At 39.4% G+C, this 13,590-nt stretch overlaps 1 protein-coding gene across 10 annotated transcripts in view; it reads left to right on the top strand.

Moving 5' to 3' along the window:
* Positions 1-13,590, top strand: part of NCOA2 (nuclear receptor coactivator 2) — a 198,085-nt gene that overhangs the window by 70,958 nt on the left and 113,537 nt on the right. For 5 of the 10 annotated variants that reach the window (XM_061342854.1, XM_061342853.1, XM_061342858.1 and 2 more), the window contains exon 3: positions 354-598. The exons of the other annotated variants lie outside the window; for them this stretch is intronic. The gene's annotated coding sequence lies outside the window, so the exon portion shown is untranslated. The remainder of the gene's footprint in view (positions 1-353; positions 599-13,590) is intronic. 10 annotated transcript variants of the gene reach the window in all.

The following is a 13,590-nucleotide window of genomic DNA, read 5'->3' as shown; positions in this document are numbered from 1 at the left end:
AAAACATGTTTTTAACTATCACCTATGGCTAGTCACCATGCAGAAAACTGTTTTGCATTTGCAACTGGTTTACTCCTTTGCCACAAGAGCCGCATGGTATTTCTAAAGATTTCAGTCCCACTGCTGTTACTTGTAGGTGTCTGTGACTGCATCATACAAGGTGTGAGGTGTGAATTTCTTTTTCTAGAAGTGGTGAATGAAAACTATTTGTAGGGTACTAGTGTCCAAGTCACAGAATGTCAACACTGAAATTGTCCTTGCAGAGCAATTTTGTTTGGCCCCTCATGAGGAAGCCTTACAATTTAATGGTATCTACCTCCCACTGACATGCTGGGCTTTTTTTTTTCCCACAGGACCCCTGCCGTGTTCCCTGCACAGGATGGACTTGCTCTGGGAATGAATCTGGTTGATGCAGTGGAGAGAGCTGTTCTCTGTAGCACCCCTGCCTCACTTCCAGCAGAAGTCGGGACACGTGTGGCAGGCGAGGCAGGGGATTGCAGGAGGCAGAAGCCGCTCTGGTGCTCTGTGCAGCTGCATGCTGCCCTGGCAAACAGGACTCTCTTCCTGGCTGTGCTGCAGACTTCCTAGGTGATGCTAGGTAAGTTGCTCAGTCCTGGCTTTTCTCATGTCATTGCTAACTGGATGTGTCTTGCTTTCTTGCGGATGACTTGAGATTTTTGGATCTGATTTGGAAAAGTGCTGAGCACTGATAACTGCGAGTGAGGCAGTGGGGGTTGAGGTTTGAAAGTGCTGTATAAAGCACAGTGCAATGCTAAGTGTTGTTGAAAAAATTAGGTCTGAGTTGCGCTAAACTGGGGACAAAGTTGTCTTCAGAACAGGAGAATCATTTTGACCTTAAAGCTGTCACTGCTTTCCTTAAGAATTCAGGAATAATAGGAATAGTTATTCTAAGGAGTAACACAGTAACAGTAGGACTAACCATTATGTTGATGAAGCACTCAGCTGCACCACTGAATTCACAAAGAAATTACTTGTTCCGTCTTCCAAAGAAAATGTGAGTAGCTTGCAGTAAATAAGGTATTGGACCATATGTCAAATACCAAAAGTAAAACAGATTACTGTTTTGATTAGTGATAATTCTGTATGCTGAATGAAGCAGAGGTGCTGTGGAAATGGTATGACATAACTGCAGGTATACTGTGCCAAAGAAGCAAACAAAGGCAAAGCTTAGGTTTCTCTAAAATGTACTTCTGATATTTCCTCCTGTGAATGCTTGACTCTGCAGATTGATTTTAGTGTAGATGTTTGTACCACATAAGCTGATTTGGGGTGCACGAAGCACAGCGTTTTTTGATGCTGTGAGCTCTGATAATATAGATACATAAAACCAAAATAACATGTGAATTCGTCATTCGTTTCAGGCACATGCCTCTTGTGCCTGGTTACTGTATCAGATACAAAGTAGACAGTGTTTGTAATGCCCACTATCAGAATGGCTTTAGGTCAGAATTTCATCTGCAGTTCTTCAGGCTCAGGATTTGTATTTTCCCAGTGAGATGTCCGTAGCTAGCTACAATGCTGTTGTAATCAGTAGATAACAGAGAATTTTTTGGCCAAGGCACGGTTAAGCTAAATATTGTTTTAACTTAGCTAACCTGAGTGCAAAATATCTCACATTAGATCAGATTTTATGAATTAACCAAGAGCGTGTCTTTGGTGCCTAGAAACATGGTGAGCGTGTTTGCCAAATAAGCTGTTACACTCTATTGCAGGAGAGAGAGACACTAAGAGCTATGAAGCTTTGATAATGGCTAAATATTATGTTAAATACACAGAGTAAGAATGCACGTTCCCCTTCCAGCCTGCTTGTAGGGGATCTACTACATATGGCTCTTTGAAAGGCTGCAGTAATGCTTGAGGAGCCAAGCAGTATTTTTAAGTGCTGCTTTCTAAGAAAACCTGAGTTATTTTTGTTTGACTACTACTGTGCAGTGTGAGTTGTGCTTTAAAACTTTCAACATAAGCAAAAAAGGCAGGAGGGGGCACGGGGGAAACAATCTGCATTTTACAAGCAGAAGTTCAAAATTGAGTTATTTGCTTTACCTAGAGCACTGAAAATTATGCTGCCATTAGACTGATGCAATAGCATGCATTAGGAAAGGATGGCACAATTCGCAGAGCATGCTGGAGAAGAGCACGGGACTGGAACAGCAGGGTGTCGTGGGCCTGCCGGGCAGCGCACTGGCAGAGCTATGCTGAGAATATTATCGGCTAATGTAGAGAGAGGAAAGCCAAGAAAAATACAAACTCTGCCCTTCCTGCGTATCCCATAAAACGGGGGGCCAGGGGGAGGAGGAGGACTTGTTTTATCAATGAGCCTACTTTATTTCGGTAGCACATCTAATGTGGTAAGGAAAATGTTTTCTGTTATGTGAAAGAAGGAAAGAATGGAATTGAAGCTAATTTTGAGCTAATACATTTGGAAAGCTGCTAATAATACTGGAATTTTATTCAGCATGCTCTATTTCTACAATAGAAAAGTAAAATTCCTTTGCATTAACTGAAACATCTGTTGAACAAATTGGTTCAGTTTCATGAGTCTGTTACTAATTCTGGGAAGTAGATGTTGTTTCAAAAAACCAGTAGAGTTGGGGGGTTAGTGCCCATATTTATTTTCTGTTTTTTTACTATTATTAAAGTAGGTCATTTTGAAGTGTTACGTTTTCATGAATACAGTAATACTGTGGTTAATATTTCTGGTATTTCAAGCTTTACTTTCATTTTAATGAGTTTTCTTCACTGCTTTAATCAACATTATTAATATTCTTTAAAGTCGTGGGTTTCCAGCCTTTTACCAAGTTCTTAGTAATGAAGTGACTGAATAATTAAAAAAAAAGCCCCACCTCTTTTGGTGCATTTCTGTGTGTATTTCCATGTTTCTGCATTTTTTTCTGCTCTGTTCTACTTACAAAGTTTCAATGTTAATAGAATTCGAGTTGCCCTTACTGCTCTTTTCTCGTTTGGACTAAATATTCTTTGGCTATAACTTCACAGTTGTAGGAAGAGTATTGTAGGTGACAAATTGGTTTATGGCTTCACATGGTGGAAACTAAGAATGTCATAAGAGTCAACGAGATGATGTCATATGAATTAATAGAAGAAAAAGGGAGAAATTAAAAACAGTTTCTAAGATTCTGTTCCCATGCGTCAGGAATGCCTTAATTTAATCTCATACATATACATGCATCTTAAAGCAGTTCAGGTTTCTCAGGTACATCTCCTATCAATATCATCACTGTAAGGAAATCACAAGTAAGTGTAATGTTAATATGCAAATGAAATTAAGTTCTGTGTGCTTTACTGTTAAACAGGTAAAATCAATGCATGTTCTTCTGTACCGAGCTGTAATACATTTGAAGGGACATTTAAAGGGAAAAGCTGAATGTTTAATTTAGACAGATAATATATATTTTCTTTGTAGTGCATAAATAATGTAGCAAATACAAGACTGGCATTAAAGATGTACATTTAATGTGATTATAAGCTATGGCATTTTCAGCTTTGTGGTCAGTGTGTCTGTTTAGAGTAGCTCAGTGTATGAAAGATGTAAACAGAAGTTGATAATACTTTCTGGTGTTACCTTAACAGATAAATTACTTTTTATTATGGCTCTTTTTGAAGCTTTAAATATATGTTAACTATGTGGTAATTCAGCTGTCTTCTTTTAAGTAGAAGGTAGTGCAAGAGTAAATAAGAGGGACAGCAGTGAGGAATATAGTTGCTTTTGAGGGATTGTTGGGTTGAGGAGAAATGGAGATGTATAGCTGAGTTTTGTGAAGGTGCATATGAATACTGGCAGCACAAGGAGCTTCCCCATTGCTGATAAGATGTTCCAAACTCCCCTTATGTCAGCTTTGTCCTTGGTGTAGCTTGCTGAAGTTTCAGATGACGTTCATGAAATGAAGTGAGGGGGAAGTTTTGTGGCTGAAGTTCTGTGCCAAGTCTTTTTGAAGTCATATGCAGCAGCTGTGCTGTAGCTAAAGAAAGACTTTCTTTGCCTCCATTGTAACATCTGCATGATCTTTAACAGCAGGCTTGTTCCACAATGATGTATCATTTAGCTAATCTGGGTTGCTGTCAAAAAGTCTTTTTTCTGTTTTGTTTTTCCCCCCTTCTTATTAGAAATGCTCACATTCCTTTTAGGAATAACTTTGCAAAGATCTGGACTTGAGTGCTTCTGTGTACAAACAGTAAGACTTCAGTCATAAAAGAAGTCAAAAGATGAGCTGATCTTTACAGCTCAGTGAGGCTCTTGGGGAACTTTAAACTGCATCCCAGGAATTGGATTTTAATGTGTCCTCCCTTGTTTGGAGGGCAGGGGCTGAACATGGGGCCAGTTTTTGTGGGGATGTCACAAATGTGGCATTATTGCAGCTGACTTTGGTCTAATGGCTTGCAGCCTCCCTGGTGAGGTATTGCCCCCTCTCCCTGGTGCCAGTGCCGCTGCAGCCATGACTCTGGGGTGAGTTGGCTCAAGAAGCCAAACCAGTGGTCAGCTAACTGCATTTTTGTTTGGGTTACTTGGCTGGCTTTTTAACTCTTTGAACTTGCTAACTGCAGAATTAGACAAATTTCTGTGCTGAAGATGACCTAGAAAAGGGCCAGCATCTTCTAGTTGCTAATCAGCTTGTCTGCCACTTCAAAACCGTGCCTTGACTTGAGGCAGGAAGAAGGCAACCAAGGGAAGTTTTTTAAGAAGGGCATGACTTAGACTGTATACTGTGTTACTTTGAAAGTTAAGTAAAAGAAATCAAATCACATGTAATTGAATTTGAAGTTTTAGCTTTAGCATTTCTTTTAGTTGGAGGTTTTTGCATAAGGACTTTTAAATTGAATCTATATTTTATGTTCTTCTAATTTGAGACTAAGAGGTTTGTAATTGTTCACTCCCTGATAGCATGGCAAAGCTGGCAAGTTCTTATAGTTAAAGGGTGGGATCTAATGGTCAGAAATAAGAGGTTGTGGTCTTGAAGAGCAAAACAAAGGTAGCAGAAATGCTGTCATTTGTCTGTGGTTTTGGTGATCTTGATTGTAAATATCCTGCATTTATAGGGGGTACTTGACTGGCAAGCAGTGTGTCATGAGCTAAATCTGGAGGAATACATTTTAAATTAAATGTGGTTGGGTTTTTTGCTAAGTAAGAATTATCACATTTTATCATTAGGAATGACTGGATATGCATTTGCTTTTCAGTTGAACAATATGATCAGTCTTCATGCTGTAATCTTTTAGGAAAATGACTGTCAATGGAAAAGCAGAGGGCTGATTTATGTAACTGTACTCATTGCAGAAGTTTGGTGTGCGAGATCCAATTAACATAAGTAGCAAAGTAAGAGAAAAGGCACAGGAAACTTATGCTGCTTATTAGGGTTGTTAAATGGTATTTTCAAAATTATTTCTAGTTAAATAATGTTTTTCTTCGATTTATGCCACGAGGACTGTGTTACTCTCTGTACTCAGTGTCTATAAAATTGAATATATACATGCCACAATGAAGAATTAATACTGTACTGTGCAAAATAACAAACCTGCTATTACAAATTACTTGAAATGCTGCATATTGAGTGGAAAAAGATAGATCTGACGATGTGTGTAATTCCTGCTCGGGGGAATACGATGCGCCTGCCACCCTGTCCAAGTGTGACCGTGACCATGTCACTAGGGACTGAGCATGCCCTGGGTGACAGCTGGGCATTTCAGTCCCACACATGGTAAACATATGTGTTTCCTAACGCCTAAGGAATATGGTTAGGTCCTAGAAATAGAGGTACTTGACAGCAGCAGTCCAATATATGCGGTTTATCTATATGGTTAAAAATAGCAAAATAAGATCTTAAGACTGGTCTTCAAAACTGAGCACATTTAATGCATGCTGGTTCCAGCAATGTTACCACGAAGTAAGGGCAAGCAGCCGAGGACTTGTTTCAAAAACAGGAAGTGCCCACATTTATATAAAATTGCATAGTTTCAGCTGTCATAAATGTGGTTTCAATGCAGTTGCAGGGGTAAAGCCCAAAGTAGTTATAACCAGCTTACTTCCTCTTTCAGTCAAAGTGCAAATAGCCATATAATTAACAATCTGTGGCTCATTTTCTCTAGCTGGGTTAAGTATTCTGTTTCGCATGTTCAGTCGCCGTATAAACAGAGGGAACTTGACTTGCTTTAAGAACATTTTAAAACACACATATTCTGGGTCATAACCAGATCTGCAGATTCACAAAACAGGATCTTTGATTGCCCCTCGAACTTGGCAGCAGCAATGAGACCTGTGAGTGTGGCTGGCGCACTGCCAGGCTTCTTGGAGAAGAGCAAGCCTTGCCAAGTTGGCTTCTTGCCATGGTAAACTGCATGGGGCAGCAAAACCTGCTGCAGAGCTGGTAGACAGTTCTTCTCTTTAGGGACTTCCCTTTTTACATTCCATTGCAAATTGGCTTTTTTCAAAGTCTTTTATCGTTAATTTTTTGAGGACTGATTGTTCAGCTTTTTTGGACAGCTTTTTTTCCAAGTTAATTCACCCATCCTGCCTCTGAATCTCCTCATGCACTTACTATGGCAGAAAAGAATGAGTACAAAGGGTAAGAAGGAGTTCCTCTTCTGCTCCTGTATATTCTCAGGTTGGTTCAAATATGTTTTAGGCTGCTTGGGGCCTTTGAGGAGAGACGTATAAGTTTCATCCACAAAAAGCCTGTCATCACTTCTCTGGCTCTGCTGATAGCAGACACTTGAGCAGCAAATCATAGAATCATAGAATCATAAAGTGGGCTGGGTTGGAAAGCATCTTAACATCATCTTGTTCCAACCACTCCTCCCACTAGACTAGGTTGCTCAAGCCCCTGTCCAGCCTGGCCTTGAATACCTGCTGAATATTCCCCACATACTCTGCTTGCTGCAAAGAGCTGGTGGGGAGCCTTTCCATAAAAAAGGAGATCTCCAGGGGAGTTTCTCCAGGGAAGCTCTGCTTGGTTACTGAAGCTGAAGCACCTGCTGCATATGGTTGTCGATGGTGGGCGTTTTCTTCTTTGTGTCAGATCCTTGGAGAGAGGCCTTTTTTCATGTGCGAGGTAGCACAGCATTTTGCAAAGACCTGTGAGAAACCTTTAGGCAGAGCTCGACAAACATTACTGCATCCTATACATAATATGAAACATTTCCCTTCCCTTTCCTAGCTTTCTGTTTAAACTAACAAATAAATAGTGGAGAATACTTACTTAAGATGTTATGAAATATCATACATTCAGAGTTACTATCTTTTGACTTTATGCAATAAAGTTAATAAACCTTAAAGGAACTGTTTCATCCTGGGTTACCCAAAGTTTTTCTGTCTTCAGGAAAAGCTGGCTAACCTGTTTTGTTGTCACTGGAACAACCAGAACAGCTACACTGATGACCAGAACCTTGACTCATCTTTCTGAGTTTTAAAAGCAAAAGCAGTCTTAACAGCTGCTCTAGAAAACACAAGATACATCTGACAGTGATTATGAAGGGAACAGAAATCAGGACAGAGTTCTGCTTCAAGCTCTGTAGTGCTTTTAGCTGTAATTTAGCAGGGGAGACAAGGGAAGACCAATGAAGTAAGAACTCTGTTGTGTCTTGTAAAAAAAACAGTGGTGCTTCCATATACTGAATAGGTTTACCCTAAATAAAATTTGAAACTTTTGGACACAGCAAGGTTTGTAACGTTTTTAATTGTGTGAAGGATTCTTTCCTATCCATCTTCCAGTGTTTTAAGAGAACATAGAACTTCCACTCTGAAAAGGATGGTTGCACAGCTTCTGCTGCTGCTGCTTCTGCATACTCTGTCTCTGTGTGTGGATAATAATTTATTAAAACATCGATATAACATTGCCATCAGTCATTCAGAAAAGACTTATCTTAGGTTCTTGCCAGAGTTACTCATGTGTTTCTTTGCTTAGCGTGACATGGCCATATTTTCCTTCATGGCTTAGTTCCTAACCCAAGCACAGGTGATGAAATGTGCTCACATTGCAGTGTTTTATCACTGAGTTAAGGGATTGGATGGGGTTGTGTTGTAAAAGAGGACAGTAGGGCCAGTCAGTTCGATGCAATGAATAGGTTGCTCTTATTCATGGAGGAGTATGGTCTAAACGGGGGTCTGTGGGCCAAGACCAGCCTACAGGAAATTTCCATCTGCTCTGCTTTTTATGAAAAGCGGAGAGTAGCTTTTCAGCAGTCAATGCTGCCCAGCAGCTGGACTGTATTGGAGGCTTGCCACAATCCAATTTAGGGGGTTGCCTCCAGTGGAAGAAGGTGGAGTGGAAGGGGCCAGGTAGAAAAGCCTTCCTTGTCTCGTAGTCCAGTCTTACTTCCATGATGACTTTTTGACAGTATTTCTAGAGTAGCTACTTGTGGCATGTGCAGTCTGGTCAGGTTGGAGACTATCCTGAAGACTATGAAGTGAGTCTGTGAGAATTAGCTGGTGGGAGGTTCTGCATCCAACCACACAAATGTAATTGCAAAGCCCTTGTAGTAAGTGACCTCTTTTAACAGAAAACCACATCCTTTAAAATCATTAAAAATGTTCTTACAAATTGCAAGCTACCATGCCATATAAAAAGCATCTTATTTGTATATGAAGTAATACAGATTCAAACTTCTAATTGCCATTTGAGATGTCAAATACTACTTTTTGAGTGGATTTTGATATTATAGTTTTATATTGCCTTTTAGAAGAATTTTGAAATTAGTTTGAGACTGTAACTATTAAACCTAAAAAAAGCATGGAAAGCTGTCTGTGTGTGTGTGTGTGTGTATGTATTTCTCTATCTATATGTAAGTATGTATACCAAAAAAAAGATAACGAAAAAATAAAAATGTGCATGTACTCTTCATTGGCTTGCAGTGATAGTCTATAAGGTTTTTATTATGTGAGTTAATATGCATACTCATTACATGAGAGCACTGAATACCTTTTTATCTATACAGGTCATCCAAAACAAGTGCCTCTAACAATTATCTCCACACTTGTTTATGTATTTTTATCATCATAAAGTTAAATGCTAAATTAAGATGTAAATTTTTGGATGATTTATGAATTTTAGCTTTTGTATTTTTTCAGTTTCACTGTTTTAAGAATTTTCACGCTCAGGAAACTATTAAGCTCTTCTGATAATGAAGACGGTTTGGGTGAAAATGAAATAATAGAAAAATTGTGCATGAAGAGGGTGCTAGCTTTAAGATCTCGATTTGCTGTATTTCTCTTTCAGCTGATGATAGAAAAATCTTATTACTTTTAGGTATGTGCATTTATACAAATAATCTGGATGACTTAATTCAAATACAGTTGAATAGAGGAATATATGCATTGCTGTAAAGAGTTACTGCAATTAGCCTGGCCTCTAGCATGTACAGCAGAATTGTTCTTAAAACTGAATGAAACCAATTTTCTTGCATCACAGTTCCCTCTCTGTGGACCTACATGAGATCAAGGTACTTGCAAATTCCCTTGAGCCTCATTGGATATCCTGTAAGGTTTCTGGCTCTAGCATAAAGGGTCTGTTTGCTAAGGACAGATTGTTTCTCCTTATCAGTAGTGGGGCCCACATGAGTCAGCTGACCAGTTGCAAAGATCAGTGTTGAACTCTCCAAATCACTGCATTAATGTAAAGAATAGTATAAATTCACGATCATTTGTAAACTTTCTAAAATCACTTTTTTTCACTGGGAAAAATGTGAAGAGATCAGAGAATAACAGAGTGGTTTAGGTTGGAAGGGACCTTAAAGACCATCTGGTTCCAACCCCCCTGCTGTTGGCAGGGACACTTTCCACTAGAACAGGTTGCTCAAAGCCCCATCCAACCTGGCTGTCCTGGGTTCAGCAATAGCAGTTATTTTTCTCTTTAGTAGCTGGTGCAGTGCTGTGTTTTCAACTTTAGTCTGGGAACAACGCTGATAACACACCAATGTTTTTAGTTGTTGCTCAGCGGCGCTTAACTCCAATCAAGGACTTTTCTGTCTCCTGCTCTGCCAGTGAGGAGGGGCACAAGAAGCTGGGAGGGAGTAGAGACGGGACACCTGACCCAAACTAGCCAAAGAGGTATTCCATACCACAGCATGTCATGGCCACTATATAAACTGGGGGGAGTTACTCGGAAGGGCAGATCACTGCTCGGGTCAAGCTCAGTATCGGTCGGCGTATGGTGAGCAATTTTATTGTGCATCACTTGTGTTTACTGGTGGCTTTTTTTTTCCCTTTCCATTTAGTTTTATATTCTCTCCCCTTGTTATTTCCATTATTATTAATTATTATTATCATCATTATTATTGGTGGTAGCAGTAGTAGTTTTGTATTGTACCTTAGTTACCAGACTGTTCTTATCTCAACCTGTGGGATTTACATTCTTTTGATTCTCCTCCCCATCTGTCTGGGAGTGGGGGGATGGGGAGGGAAGAACAGGGGGGACTGAGCAAGCGGCTGCATGATTCTGAGTTACCAGCTTAAACCACAACACTGGCCTTGAACACTTCCAGGGATGGGGCTGCCACAACTTCTTGAGGCAACCTCTTCCAGTGTCTTCACCCTCATAGTAAAGAATTTTTCTTTATATCTAATCTAAATCTCCCTTCTTTCAGTTTAAAGCCATTTCTCCTTGTCCTGTTACTACATGCCCTTGTAAGAAGTCCCTTTCCAAATTTCTTTCACAAACTGAGGCAAATTAGCAAATGCCCTTATAACGTTTCCATGCTACTGGATCACCTTGGGGTTTGAGTCAGGTTTCCTGAGTTCTCAGCTTCACTCCTTCAGTCTTACTGTCTCTTGCAGTTGTTTGAGGTCTGCTCCTGATGAAAGTTTTCTGCCAAGGTGAAAAATTTCCCTGTGTTCAGACACGTAGGTACCTTTGTGTACCTTCAGCCTTCCTGTTTGTGTTCTTGAGGGTCAGTTCTGTTGTCTTATTTTCTCTGTTTCTTATTTTACACCAGGCTTTTTCACTGTTCTTCACCCATTTTGTTGCTGATAAGCTGAGTGGAGTGGATAGCAGTTCATAAATGCAATAAACTTTGCTGGTGGATGCCAGAGTATCATACTTGCTTTAGGAGCTGATAAGTAAAATCATATGCTCTTTCTTGTACAAGAGGTGAGATGATATGGACAATTTTGGCCTTTGAATCTATCTTTTGATTTATTTCCTTGGCATAATTTTTATTCCATCTTTTAGTAAATGATTTGACTTTGTAACTGTTTGAATTTTGTATGTGAGCAAATTTTATTACCTATTTATAAAAGCTGTTATTTGATTATTCTCTGGTATATATATTACTTAACTGTTCTCAGTGGCATGAGCTTGCTTTTGTTCTCTGTTACATTTACAGTTTACCATCTAAGAGTCAAACATGAAATGGAGCAACTTTTCATGTGAGTGATGACTTGTGTTTATATTCTTGGAGACAGAACACACTTGTGTAAATGCTAGATTAAAAGAAAATAATATTGCAATTCATTGATTACAGTAAAATATCTGTCTATAGAAAAATATCTCTGTATATCTCCTATTAGAAGATAAATGGGGCCTGTGGGAACTGCAAGCCGTCCTGTTCCCACTATGTGGATAATTGAAGAAGAAGAAAAATAATAACTGTTGATAGTGCACCTGGGTCTTGAGTAAGCCAAGGAGTGTTTGGGTGCAAGGTTGGGCTGGGAAGCAGCCTGGGGAGTGATTGTTTATAGAATGGAATTTACTGTTTTCAGTCACTGGGAATGATGTGTTGCCGTTTGGCTTCATGGCTCGGACCCGTATCTGTATGCTATATATTAAAATGCTCGAGTGAATAAAGTGGCACTAGTTGTGAAAGCAGTGTGTGTGTGCGTCTGTCTGTGTGTGTGTGTTTGTGTGTGTTTAGCCTCTTTCTTTACAGATGCTGCAGGGCCTGTGTGTCTGTTGTCCTTTGAAAACTGTCTAGCAAAATCTATGAGATGGGTTTAAATATTGTGATAATACTTTCAGGTGATCTGTTAGCATAGCCAGCTGGTTACTTTGGTCCATGTAAATTAGCCTTCTGTGATATTATAATAAGGTCAAATAGTCTCCTTTATTGTTAGCCTCATTTCCTATGGAAGTAAGGCTCATGAGGTTGGACCATGCACTTGTGCACACTCACACATGTCCCTTCATCTCCTCTTAGTAGCTTTTGAACATGTTGGTGGTTTTGATCATGTTTTTTGGCACAGTGGAGGTCTCATAATTCAGATCCCACAAGTTTTGTGAAAATAAGTAGCTGAGTACATGAGTTTATGAGTGTATGAGGTGGAAGTACCTAAAGGTGACCTGACAGAGGAAAAGGTTACAGTATAAAATGATCTTACTAGTTGCCTGGGAATCCTAGTGATGGGAAAAGAAATACTTTAAACAAATGTTCCAACTGTGGGAAAAGCTTTGTTCAAAGCTTTCACCTTTCTAAGCACCAAAGTCAACCAACCAGAGGGTATAAATCTGTGGGAGATGAGTCTTAATTAATTCTGTTGTTCATGGGACTACTTGTTCCTTCGATATTTTAATAATCATAATATCAGTAACATAAATGTTTCCATGTTATATATTTTTGCATATTTAATTTTAAAAGTAAATATGTAGGAATATTCTTATGACAATCCTAATTTTCAGAGTCAACTTTTGTTTTCACTATGAACATTAATTTAAATGTTTGCAGAACATCTTCTCTTGCTATCAGGACAAACTGAGCAGTTGCTTCCCCCCTTTTAAAATGACAGGTACAGTGAATGCTTTCCAGACCTGTTTTTGTGGTTCTGGATTGGAACTAGCTAGAAATGCTGGAGCATTTTGTGGCAAGAATTCATGGCACTACAGTTGTGCTCCAAGGGAGTTAACTGGGAAGAACAAGGTCGGTTCAGTATGCTTACTGAATATGGAAATAATAATAATTATAAGCTAACCAACAAGAACAGTATTCTTAATAAAATGTGTGGGTTTTTTTCAATGTAATCATATGACTGTGTAATAGAAAAATTGCTTTGAGAGTGGGTCAAAGATTACATGTAGCAGAGACTTGTGTGATTGCTTATGAACAAGCAAAAATAGGGTAAACTTTTGACCCGACAGCAGCAAATGGAACTGTGTAAAGCACCTACAGATGGCAGGATTTAACATATAGTCGGTCTCTCGCCCTTTCACAGCAATTATGATCATATTACACCAGGCACAGAGGGGAAGGAGCTCCGTAACTGTAATACAGTGTGTCTTTGAAAATTTTGAATATGCAGTTGCCTGTTTCATTTTTGTAGGACCATCAATTAGGTTAGCAAGAAGAATTCCACTTTTGTTGCTCATGTTTGACTTGTTGAGTTCCTGACCAGCGTGCCAAGTCCATTTGGAACAAAAAAAAAAAAAAATTTAAATGGTCTGAATAATTTTCATAATTCCGACTGCAGCGGATTTATTGCTGAGCTTGAAAGATTTGGTGGAAGTTTTATGCTGTTGTGCTGCTGATGTGCAACTGAAGGGATGGGGAGAGTATGGCTTCAGAGAGAGGTCTGGGAAACGATGTTCCCAACAAGCTCCTTACATCCTTGCGTAGATGCACGCATTTTTCTGGTTG

Source organism: Neopsephotus bourkii, unplaced genomic scaffold (assembly GCF_033783945.1).
Source record: "Neopsephotus bourkii isolate Nb327-2 ecotype Australia unplaced genomic scaffold, CSIRO-AGI_Nbou_v1 NB_1820, whole genome shotgun sequence".
Lineage (NCBI taxonomy): Eukaryota > Metazoa > Chordata > Aves > Psittaciformes > Psittacidae > Neopsephotus > Neopsephotus bourkii.
Note: the sequence above shows the minus strand (reverse complement) of the source record. Positions and strands in the feature narration are given on the sequence as shown.